This window comes from Dendropsophus ebraccatus, chromosome 1 (assembly GCF_027789765.1).
Source record: "Dendropsophus ebraccatus isolate aDenEbr1 chromosome 1, aDenEbr1.pat, whole genome shotgun sequence".
NCBI classification, from domain to species: Eukaryota; Metazoa; Chordata; class Amphibia; order Anura; family Hylidae; genus Dendropsophus; species Dendropsophus ebraccatus.
Window position 1 is genome coordinate 203,511,222 of NC_091454.1, and position 12,614 is coordinate 203,523,835.

The 12,614-nt window shown below is 42.0% G+C and overlaps 1 protein-coding gene across 6 annotated transcripts in view; it reads left to right on the forward strand.

The window, feature by feature from the left end:
- The first annotated feature begins 1,017 nt into the window (after window positions 1-1,017).
- The window catches only part of LOC138767483 (fibroblast growth factor receptor 1), a 70,181-nt gene continuing 58,584 nt past the window's right edge, over window positions 1,018-12,614 (forward strand). For 2 of the 6 annotated variants that reach the window (XM_069945035.1, XM_069945044.1), the window contains exon 1: window positions 1,021-1,587. The gene's annotated coding sequence lies outside the window, so the exon portion shown is untranslated. Of the gene's footprint in view, window positions 1,592-4,544; window positions 4,636-12,614 lie in introns of those variants that run through there. The other 4 variants (XM_069945013.1, XM_069945005.1, XM_069945027.1 and 1 more) reach the window with 4 other exon arrangements.

Genomic DNA, 12,614 nt, shown 5'->3' on the forward strand with positions numbered 1-12,614 from the left:
CCACAGTACCAGCCGGATGATCTTTCAGGCCACAGAGTTCTGATGCGGGCGCATCTGTACGCGCCCGCATCAGAACTCCCCATAGCACACAATAGAGCGTAGGGCTGGAGCCGCTCGCTCTATTGTATGAACTGACAGGGTTTTCTGCGGCCACTATTCACTGAATAGCGTTCGCAGAAAACTGACATGTCAGTTGTTTGTGGCGCCGCGAGAGATCCCGGCTGGAGTATATACCACGTGTATACACTCCGGCCGGGATCCTATAGAGCACAAGGCAACGTATCTTTTCGTGAAAAGTCCGGCCGTTGTTGCTGATTTCAACAACAGCCGTACTTTTAGGAAAAAATACGTTGTGTGAACATAGCCTCAACAACTGACAGCTGTTATTCAATTACTGATTGGTCTGTTCCTCCCCCCATTCCCCGGCAAAGAGTAGAAATCACCAGGAATGATAAATTCAACTATGCAAATAACAAAGGTTGTCAGCCAAAGGACGGCCGCTCCATACACGTGCCCGCTCAGCTTGGCCGAGCATACATGTGTTTGGAATGGAGAGAAGGGGGGCAAGCTACTGTCAGACGATTCTAGTGGCTTATGTTACCAAGAACAAAAAGATCAGGCAGGTTCATCTGAATTGTACTAGACAGACAGACATGAGCTAGTTGTATATAGATGCATGTTATATTATAGATGGGTAATTAGATCTATAGGAGAGGTATTATATAGACAGATATATGATATATAGAGATAGATTACTCTCAGAGCCAGGGCTAGAGATAACCCAGCAGTCACAGCTCCATGCCCTCTGACCCCATTGCCTGGGGTGTGTACACTGCTGCCTATGTGTGTATTCACACTCAGTGCAGCCTGAGAAGCAGAGAGAAGGGAGCCAGGCGTGTAAACTACAAGCCCCAGTGTGCACAGGGAGAAATCTGAGAGGCTGGGAGGGGATTGTGTAAATGAACTCTGCCTGGGAGGGGCTGCAAATTCTTGTAGGGAACATGGGGGATGGGACTGCTGTGTATTGTTAAGTCTGAATAGGAGCTGCCTCACTTCTCTCCATGCCCAAGGAATCCTGCACACTTGGAGGGATACTACAGCCTCATGCACTCCTAGCAGAGCTGGATACACTGGCTCACAAACCTCTAGTATTCAGCTGCTTCAAGATTCCTTTTTAATCACTGGAAAGGAAACTTTTTTTTCGCTTATTTAAAACTTTTTTTATACATATATATTTTTTGCCCTTGCCTGGATCTCCTCAAGGTGCTACACACAGTCCACATTTTGTCTTCAGGGCACCAGATGGTTTAAATTAAACTCTCTCCTGTTTTTTTTTCTTAAATACTTCAGATTTTTTATTTAATTTATTTTTTCTTTTTTTTTTAAGTATTCAAGTACTTTTATACAGATTTTACTGGTATTTATCTTTTTGGAGAGAAACTATAGGGTTAAGACTTTTTGGAAGTTGGGGACAACAAAGAAACAAACTTTTGTTTGCTTTTGTTACTTTTTATTTATTTTAGTTTTTTAAAAATATTTTAACTCTTCATCTCCGGGAGGATAAAGGAGAAGACTCCAACGTTTCAAGTGGGTAAATATTGTCTATTTCCCTTACATAGGAGACCGGTGGTTGCTGTTAGTATTGGGCTTTGTGTGTTGACCAAGGTTTTTATTATATATATATATATTTTTTAGTTCTTTTAGTGTAGATATGAGAAGGTGACTGTATGACTGGTGTATTTTTTCTTTTTTATTTCCTTTGATGAAGTATAAGTCAGTGGGATCCATTCCGCACATATGTTTTCTATCAGAGTTTCCTGCTCGGTTCCTATGTTTTCATACTTGTACAATAGGTGACTTGAATGTCTCCCTCTGCCATGATTCTCTCTCCAACTTTCCGGCCAGGAGTTTATCCTATAAATATTATTTGTCTATCTTTTTTTTTTTTTTTTTTTTTTTTTTTTATGTCTTTGGTTTTAATATAAGGTTAGAAAAAGTATTTTATGTGTGGGTGTGTATGTATTATATTATGTGTGATTTAGTTCTGATCCCCTCCTTTATATTCCTTTATATACCTTTCTTACTAGGGGCATTCTGGTTAATGTAGTTCCACTGTTCTTGTGGATCTTGGATCCTCTGCTGGGACATTGGTAGCTCTGTCTATATCCCCCATTATAGCTCATGTATACTGTATATATAGCTTAGATCTCTTCCTTGCGTGACGTTTGTATTTTTATACAGCAGACGTAGTTCTTGAGGGAGGTTCGGAAAGTGTTTGTAAAATGTTCCATGACTGCAGTATAAGCCCAGTCTGGGGATGAACAACTTTGCTGTGTCAGGCTCAGTAACTTGTTCCTGTCATCCTATTGGGGAGATATCTATCTATCTATCTATCTATCATGTATCTTGTATCTATGGTCTCTATATGTGACTGTTATATCCGCTCCCTCCATACCTCTCTCTACTCTTCCCTTCTACCTCTTTGCATCCTTTATCCATTCACTCCCTCTCATTTGCCTGTGTCTATTTAGGCAGGTGCAAAGCTCACACTACAGGAGCTCAGAACCCAAGTATACGGCTAAACATGTTTTTTTTATACACCTCAAAGAACGAAGCCCATAGGCCATTCACCATAGACAGTCAGCAGACCACTAGGTAGTGTAGAACTGCAAGTCCCAGCTTGCCTTTCCCTTCTCCATCCATAGCAGCACAAGCCTGTCTTTGAGAGGGTGGTTGCTAACTTGCTGGACTGTTTATTATGATGGAGCCCAATAAATTCCTCGCATTACACTGTGAGGATTTTAACCCTAGAACTGCACCACTACTACTATAGTATAGGAAAAACTGGTAGCCATTCCCCAAAAATGTAAAAATGTCGTCCTTGTTCCTTTTGACGGTATATGACACACTGACACGTGTAAACAAGATGAGTTAGTGTAATAGATATGTTCTCTTGACGTGGAAATTTTGTACTGTGGGTGATGCTAGGTTTCCGGCAAGTCCTCCTCTCCATCTCTTGGTGATTGAATCCTGGCTCTATTGTTTCCAGCCGTGTGTTACAAATGTGTCTGATTTTCAGTAAATAATTAGATTAAATGCTGGCGTTCCACATACGTCGATAATTCGTCTTGCTTATCTCAACCTGTTGGCTGAAGAGATGGCTCTGTGAAACCTTTACAGTTCTCTGCCTGCGGGGGGGGGGGGGGGGGGGTCGACTTTTACGGTGACGTCTCGGGACCTGGACACCTAATTATAAAGCTCTATGACGTACGTCGGCTTTATTTACTGCCACGGTAGATTATACTTGTCATTTTGGGTATTGATGAGAATTTTTGGCACTTCGCACTGTGACCGTCAATACGTGGGCTTGATGGGTTTGGTTGGTTCCAAGTAGAGATTAGCGAACCTCGAGCATGCTCGAGTCCATCCAAACCCAATCGTTCGGCATTTGATTAGCTGGGGCTGCTGAACTTGGATAAAGCCCTAAGGTTGTCTGGAAAACATGGATACAGCCAATGACTATATCCATGTTTTCCACATAGCCTTAGGGCTTTACCCAAGTTCAGCAGCCGCCGCTAATCAAATGCCGAACGATCGGGTTCGGATGGACTCGAGCGTGCTCGAGGTTCGCTCATCTCTAGTCCCAAGCATATATTTTGGATGATCTGGTTAGTTATGACCACGTAGATCACAACAAGATTACTGGAATCCATTGACCCTCTAATGGGTTTGGTACCAGCGACAAAGTCGTGTGGAAACATATAGGCCGGTCATGTTGTACTGGGAATTCTGGGAAGAAGGAAATGCAGTTGAACCTGTCTGATTCTCAATACCCAATGGCTTTTCCCATCAACAGCTTTTATTCCCCCCAGTTCTATTAAAATGGCAAGCACGTTTGGCCGAGTCCAATCTCCACATTGATGGATAGCAAAGGCTGCCAAGTTGCTGTCAACAGCTTTGTTCCATGGCTGCATTGGGTTGGTAATGACAACAACACATCTACTTAAAGGCTTAGAAAAAAAACATGGCTGCTTTCTACCAGAAACCGCACCGCTCTTGTCCTCAGTTTGGGTGTGAGTTTGTAGCTCTGTTCCCATTGAAATGAATGGAGCTGAATTGTAATACCTGAGGATGGGGGCAGTGCTGTTTTGTAAGAAATTTATCCTGGATAACCCCTTTAAGGTGGCCATGCTCATTGTATAAAAATAGGTTAAACGAATGCAGCGTTTCACATTTTAGTCCAAGTTGTTCAGAGGGCCGTACATGAACCTTGACACTGTCCTTTAGTTCACAAACAATCTTTCGTTTGACTGTTCCCCGAATATTTAGACCACAGCTAACCTCCTTTCAGATGATATTTTGTCATCTATCAGCTAGAACGGGCTACCTGTCACCTGCCACAGTTTATTGCGTAGAGACGCAGCTCATGTTGGGTGGTCAGGTTGCCATGGCAACCATCTCATGCCCAGCATTTAGGTAGGGCTCATGCCCAGATATCTCTGGGCATTGGATGTACCCGATCCCCCGGTGTAAGCTGTGGAGAGTATGTGGCAACACATAGTGACAGGTACCCTTTAAATGTCACTTGTCGAACAATTGTTTTGGTTCAAGTGATCCATTTTCATCAGCTGTAAGGTGAGGACTAGGGATAAACAAATTTACAGTTGTAGGGAAGTACTTCGTCGTGTCAGCCGTCTGTCTTTGAACTGTGTGCCGCTCTGCTACGGGTGTCTGGAAAAGCTGGATCCAGTCCTGGGAAACGCCCCAAATTCCCCGGACTGGATCTGGCACCTGCAGAGGAGTGACACAGGGTTTAAAGGCAGCCAGATTCTTCACTAGCATGGTGAATTCCCTCATCCCTAGTGAGGACACATTTTAGTCTGTCCTATAACCCAGCAACTAAAACTCCTTTTGCAATTTAGAAGCCGATTTTAATAACATACTTGTGACCTGTATATCCAACCAATGTCACATCGATGGTTTTCTTATTAAACTTTTGTGATAGGACATTGGTGGATGCTCCGTACACCCCTGAAGCCCACCCAAGCTAATACCAGAGGAGTATAGGAAACAGTTGTATGTGATAAGGCATGTGCATATGCAGAATAGATGTTAATGTAGAAGGGGTTGTTTGTTTTTCGGGTATTACTGGCTCTTTTGCAGGTCTTCCCAGTTCCAAATAGGCGACAATGACCATCTGCTTTAATGACTGTCCTTTGAAGTAGCTCTGTTGGAAAGAGGCATAAGGTTAGGTGTGAAGAAGCTGTAGGCCACATGAGCTAAACATGAAATTGTTTTCACAGGTGGTTTGCAAACCCATGGAAATATTAGGTTTCCAGATGGACTGGCCCTAAAACTTACCCTCATGTAGCCATCAATCTGTGCTGGATAAATAGGGTTTTATGTTTGCACATATTGTCAATGAGACTTTACTTGTGTTTCTTTATTTTTTTTCCTTCACTCTTTAGCACAAGGATGGGGAACCTTTGGCTCTTCAGCTGTTGCAAAACTACAATTCCCATCATGCCTGGACAGCCAAAGCTTCGCTTTGGCTGTCCAGGCATGATGGGAATTGTAGTTTTGCAACAGCTGGAGAGCCAAAGGTTCCCCATCCCTGCTTTAGCATATGCAGTTGCTTCGGTTTCCTTATCAACCAGATTTAACACTTGGAATATGAATCTTAAAGTATTTGTTTTTGTTCCGTTATGGGTGATGAATGATTTACTTTTTTTAATGTACTTGGCACTGACAATTTAATATAGTGTTGCTTGGGTAATATTGATCAGACACAACACTGATCCTGTTAACCCTGTACTAGTCATGGGGCAATTGATGTCTATAACAAACATTGTCTTAAAGTTTTTGGAGCTTTTGTACAGCTCTGATATAGGTTTGGACCTATAATTGTCTGGCGCCGACCGCGCATCGCTACGTGTAATAGCGGTGCGCAGCTGACGATTTCCAAACTCTATACATTACCTGTCCATGCTGCAGGGCTTCTCTTGAGCTTTGCTTCTCCCTGCGTCCTGCACGCTCCAACTTCGGAGCGGCCTGTCTGAGCTGACAGGCCGCTCAGTCAATCACTGGCCAGAACCGCTGCGGTTATTTGCTGTTATTTTAGAACAACGGCTGTTATATTGAAATAATGGCAGTTATTTACTGTTACATGGCGGCCATCCACTCAGTTTCAACATTGTGTGAACAGATCCTTTCTGTGTTTGTAATCCACTCCTGGTTTTGGTTGCAATACTGACTGAAATATACATATACTGACTGAAATATACGTAGTGTGAACGCAGCCTAAAAGAGGTTTATGCCAAGAAAACAACTTTCTGATCCCGCATTTGTAGACAAAGTGGGGTCATCACTAAAAAGCATCTTTCCACTAGGTTCCTTGCCATCTCCAGATTCATGATAGGTCATTGATGGTAATTGACCAACCATGACTTCTTCCTATCACTTCTGCTACTTCATTCTAGAGACTGGTGAAGGTCACATCTGTAAGAATCTGGCCAAACATCAATGAGTTCCATATGCCACAGTGTCTATATTTTTTTTTTACTCTAGCCATCATTATGTCATTGTTATAGATCAGGTTGTCTACAAATAATAATCCAGATCTGTCTATGACAAGAACCCGGAAATCCCTTCAAGAACGTAAGGTTCTTACCCACAATGTTTGCACCTCTTCCAATCCTCTATTACTTGGTTTACGATAATTTTATTATCTTTAAGGCCATTTGACCACAAGGATGCAGTTTAATAAGATATAGTGCACCAATAAGGCACATGGTCTAGGTAATGGAGGTACACATGAGGGGTATATTGCCCTGGTAGTGTTAAGTTCTGGTGTGGCCGGTTGGCTATGCCACTTATTCAGATACTGATCATGGTTAAAAATAATGATTGCTCTCCAATGTTATTGCTTTTGGATCTGATGAATAGTAAAATTTGCATGATCTATTTACAAGGATAAGACCATGACCCTATGGGCAAAAAAAAAAGTTGTACCGTCCAATAGGGTGTAAACTGAGGTGCCCTCGGTACGTGCCAGTTTTGCCTGAATACTAAATATAGATCTTTGTTAATAGATAAACGATCGCATGTTATTAACCCACGCGTCTGGAAACATAAATTATTTGAGTATTGCGGGCTGGTGCCATCTGGCTGCTGGATTTTTTTTTTCTTTCTGCCTTCCAGGTGTGTACAGTAATAAGAGCGTATCATTGTGCATTTCATAGCTTGCTGCTTCCAGGCTTGCAAATCTCTTTGTTCTCACCTATACGTGTTTTTAATGGACGCTTAGCCGGATGACTATAAAACGTACATATAACAAAACACACTAAACTAATAATTATATCATTGGGAAGGGTGGTATAGGTGCAACAACCGGTATGGTAGACTTATAGAAGTGAGGCGAGGCACTCAAGACTTCAAAGGGTATGGTCCAAAGGTGGACAGTCTAATCATCCTATTAAGTGGGATATAAGAACCCACAATTTTTCACTAGGGGTGGAATGATCACGCCTGTGGGTATAAGTAGACCTGATTGGCTCCTTAACCACTGATCCCTTATTGGCCTTCACCTCCAAATAAGTGATGTCGTCTATATACCTGATTCCTTTAAGTGCCCTATTACATGCAACGGTTATCACCCTTTGTAATAGGCCTAGCAATCAGTTTGCCTGTTTGTTGGCTGATGATTTTAACCTGCAAAAAATATCCTCATTTGTTGGCCATGGTTCACCCTGTGTTATATGTAATGTGTAGCTGACAAATAATAAGAATAGAGGGCTACATGAACGATCCAGTAACTGCTGACAGATGCAATTGGTACAAGAGTCAAAGCCGTATCGCTGTCATGTTGTGCAGGATACCTGTGACGTGTCATGTTGTTTTAAAAGGTACCTGTGACTGTGGCTGCCCATGGTTTAGCATGGAGAGACTTCAATCATGCTTGGTGATCAGGTTGCGGAGGCAACGTCCCATGCCCCTTGAGTTCTATACTCAAGCCCTATTCTAATTATTAGTGCTCATGGCCGATATTCGCCCATTGTGGACAGTTGCCTTCGCAACCCGATCCCCCAGAGCGAGCTGTACTTCCATGCTAAATTGTGTAGAGGTGTAAATACTCAATGTGACTCAACACTAGAGATGAGTGAACCTGAAGCTTTCTTTGCTCTGTCCGAACCCAAACTTTGGACAGAGTCCTGAAAAACATGGATACAACCTATGGCTGTATCCATTTTTACCAGGCAGCCTTAGCGCTGCATGAAACTTTTTTAGCAGCCAATAATCGAATGCTGCATGTTCGGAAAGAGCAGAGCAAGTTTTCCTCATCTTAATCTCTACTCGGCACCATTATTGCCTTAAGGTCCTGTTCACATCAGTGTCAGAAGGTCAGATACTCTCATTTTTCCTGTGAACACCATTATAAATCAATGGAAACCATTGCTATCCTATAAAAGGAGGCCACAACGCTGATGCGAACAGCGCCATAAAGTGACAACCTAGTGCTTGTACAGATTCTCTGCAAACGGTTAATTGAAAAATCTTCCCTTCTTCCTCTAGTAGTTTACATGTTCCTGGCTTCTTTATACTTATCTTCCCACTGGATTTTCTGCTGATTATTTCTATCGCTAAGGTTGGAAAACATTCAATTCCAAGAAAATGGATCACACATTGCTCATAAACAAGTTAGGTTTATATATTCTGTTAGTGTAATATTAAGTCCTTAGCTCGGCCGCCTCCCTCTTATTCCGGTAACGTTAACGTTATACGGTTTTCTCACAAGGATTATCTTTCATAATGAGGATGGCACAATGTCTATATGGGTTTTCCCTCTCCTTATGTAGCTCTTGTATGTTCCTTCTATAACATTGTTGACCTAGAACAGTAGCAGCTCCACCTTAAAATGATAAAATAGGAAATCCTAGTTCCTTTTTAACGTTATAAGGCTTGGGTTGCGTTAACACTTGATCTTTTGACGGTCACCATAGGAAATATCATGTTTATGGGTGTGTCTCAATGAACCTATTGTGCGCCGTTTTTATGGTCAATGTGTAGAATAGTAGGAAAGTCTTAAAGGAACAGTAATGAAATATATTCTACACAAGCCTTTATATACGTCGCTGGGGGTTTACTGCAAACTTGGAAATCTAATCTGGGTGGTGGTTACCATGTCTTGGATAACATTGGGCCTACCTATAATCTGATCTAGTAGGCAGTCAATTTCTTTGTAATATTGTTATCTAGATATATATTTTTATATATTTAATTCATACATCATACTTAAAAAGTAAAAGAAGTGTTGGCTGATGTCTTAGTTGGCCTTTGATATAGTGGCTGTCCTGCTCATAGTTTTTTATAGCTTTGCAGCACTGGCGCTGCATTATTGGCTTTCTCTGGAAGGCCAGACTCCATTGACTTCTCTAAGAAGCAGACCCATCTAACCTTATCTTTTGCAATTTTTATGTCTATGTAATAATCAGGAACATGAGGGAAAGCAGATGATCCCCCAGGAATTGACCATCGCTCAGCAGTTAGGATGTGTCTGAGTGGTTTATGTATCTCTTGATACTTGACATGCCCTGTGATCAATTGAGGAAGTCTGCCGTCCTAGTTTGACATGTTTAGTTTCCAGTCTTCCAGGCTCTGCTCTTCTTCCTTTTTATGGAATGTTTATGCTAAAGGAAAGCTATCTAGGAGTTTAAAGGGGTAATCCAGGATTAGAAAAACATGGCTGGCTTCTTCCAGAAATTGTGCCACACCTGATGTTTGCATGAAGATGAATGAAGTAAAACCATAAGCGGTAGAAAGTTTAGGCAACATTTCAATAAAGCTGGCCATACACATTAAATTAACATAAGTGGAACCCACTGATCTAGGCAACGCTGCTGGCTGCCCAACGTATATGGCGGAAAGGAATTGGACTGTTTTACCATGCCCTATCCCATTGTTCTTAGTGAATATAAGCTACATAAGGGTATGTTCACACTGTGGAATATGCAAGGAAGTTTCAGGCAAACGGGCTCTGTTTGAGATTCAGCCTTTCCTATTGACTCAATGAATTTCTCAAGGGCAATCTGTCGTCCCCCCAAAAAATTGACATGTCAGTTCTTTGGGTGAGTGGCAGATTTGAGTTTTAGAAATTCATTCAGTCAATGAGACAGGCAAAACTTCAAGCAGAGTCCGTCCGCCTGAAACTTCCTCGCGTATCCCGTAGAACATAGCCTTAGAGTTGTATTTCAGCAATGTTCTCCCTCTTTAGCAATGCGTGCATGCAAATTTTGATTTTTTTTTTTTCAAGGTCTTCCTGCCACCCCCACTGATCAGCAGAATGAGCAGGTAGAAGCATGTGTCCCTGCAGTCAGTAATCACTGTCTAGCGGCCCATTATAAGGGCTACTTGGATGGAGATGACTGGGGCGTGAAATGCCCTACAGCATACTTCCCCTGACTCGTACTCCTGATCGGTGTGGGTCTCAGCAATTTTCCTATTCATGTAAAGAACGTTTCTTTAAGACTATACAAGAAAATGTCAGGGATCCTTGTCAGCATTGTTTTTTCATGTTGCAGTGTGATATATCCAGTCTGTATTACTACTTGAACGATGGTTGCAGCCGACATGGCCATGGTAAACAATAGCTGTTCTTTAATTGATAGAATTTTAAGAATTCCATCTGTACATCAGTCCTGTCACCTCTTGTAATGGCGTTAAAATAAAATATGCCCTAAAGCCCTTTCACCTCTGTTTCCCTTATGACCATCTGTGCAGCTGCACCACATGTCTAAATGAGACTCTATTAGTTGTGCGCTGTATTGGCGATGGTTTTAATGTAATTGTTGTGTGTAGAGATACGGTACATTATCCATGTACACTGGATATCCTTTCTCTATGATATTAGAGACTGGCAAAATCAAGAGGTTCATGTTTGAGAGTAAAGGTGCCTGCCTATACACCCTCAATAATTGTCAGCTGAATGATCGCTTGGTTAAAGGATCGCCATAAACATGAATGTTTGGCCTGGTTGGGAACGTTCATGTGTTCCCTATGGGGGGAGGGATAAGCCACAGCCAGACTGCTCCTGTGCCAGCTTATCCCTCCAGAGAATAAAAGGGTTGGACGTGAAAATCCATCACACCAAACCCCTATATACACCGAGTCTCGGGAGGCCCTCTGTCAGCCAAACCCACCTCCAGCGTATGGGTACCTTAAGGGGGCATTCACACATTCCGTAATTGGAGTCTGTGCATGGGCGATGTGTCAGTACAGTAGCGTAAAGCTTTAAAAAGTTTCAGAGCTCCTGGCCACCTCATGAATGAAGATGACAAGAGTTCCAATTTCCGGTCAGTAGCACAAACTATAATTACGGAACGTGTGAGTGTCCCCTAACACACTATGTGGTTGTGCGACAACCCTACAAACGCTTGAGTCCCAGAGATGAATTCATGCACCATCTTATAATATGGTGATGTATAGAGTCATCAAGTATTTTATATCCCATTATAAGCAAGACTTCTATGGATTCCGATTATAAACAACAACTGTTTTAACAGTGTGCATTTGGCCATCTGTATGCTGGGACTTTTATAAGACTGTGAAATTGTGAAATTTTTTGGTAACTCTCCCTTAATTCCCTGACGTATAATCTCACAGTAATTCATATCCGCCAAGTCCATTGTTTTGGGTTATGTAGAACATCCGCTGTTTCCGTATAGGCTGCTCACCTTGATATTGGAGATTATTGGAGCCCTCTTGCATTTGACGAAGAGAAGTTTTAAAGAGGTGACATGAGGTCAGGGTGTGGAGGCCATAGTAGGAAGGAAGTCTTTCTTGTATTGCACATAGTGTGTTATTCTTTGTGTATATTGAGTCTTTTAGAGCTTCTGTTACTATAAATACAAAGCTGAGTAAAATGTAATGTGTCTATGTACCAGTCAGTTATTTTATATCATACTTTATAAATCATTAATGTTAGTGTCGTCCTCATTCCAGTAATTGTTCATCTGGTACTGATGAGTCTACAATTCAGATCTGATACAAAGTCGCACGCGGTGGGACAAATCGATCGGTTTCTGTCTCCAGTGCCGTTTTGTGCTTTAGAATTTCTATGTCTTATGAATAAGTTTGCCTGCTATAAAATCTGTCTAGATGAATTACACCAGGATATGGGTCTAGAAATATTGGTTTTCTCTCAATCAGAGGCGTAACTTTGGCCAAATCTGTCACAAGGTCCCTCAACCATTTATAGTACTGGCCTCTTCATATGGGAAGGAGAGACTTTATGGGGCTCCTGAGCTCAGGTGCACCCCCTGTAGCTACGCCACTGCTTCCAATGTCTCTTGAATGTCCATATGGACTCATGAAACCTTCCATCTTTCCCATATACAGTAATTAATGGATCCTTGACCTGTACTTATTGTAGAACTTCAGTGCATCTTTGAGTGGCTGGACCACTATTATTCTACCATACAGCGGAAATCCAAAGGAATGGACAACGTGTGTCCGTACAGTAGCACAAAAATTTTAACATTTTTGGAGCTCCCGCGATCATTCTGAACTAGGAGTTCCGAATTCCGGTCTATAGCACATCATCCATGTGTGAATGCCCT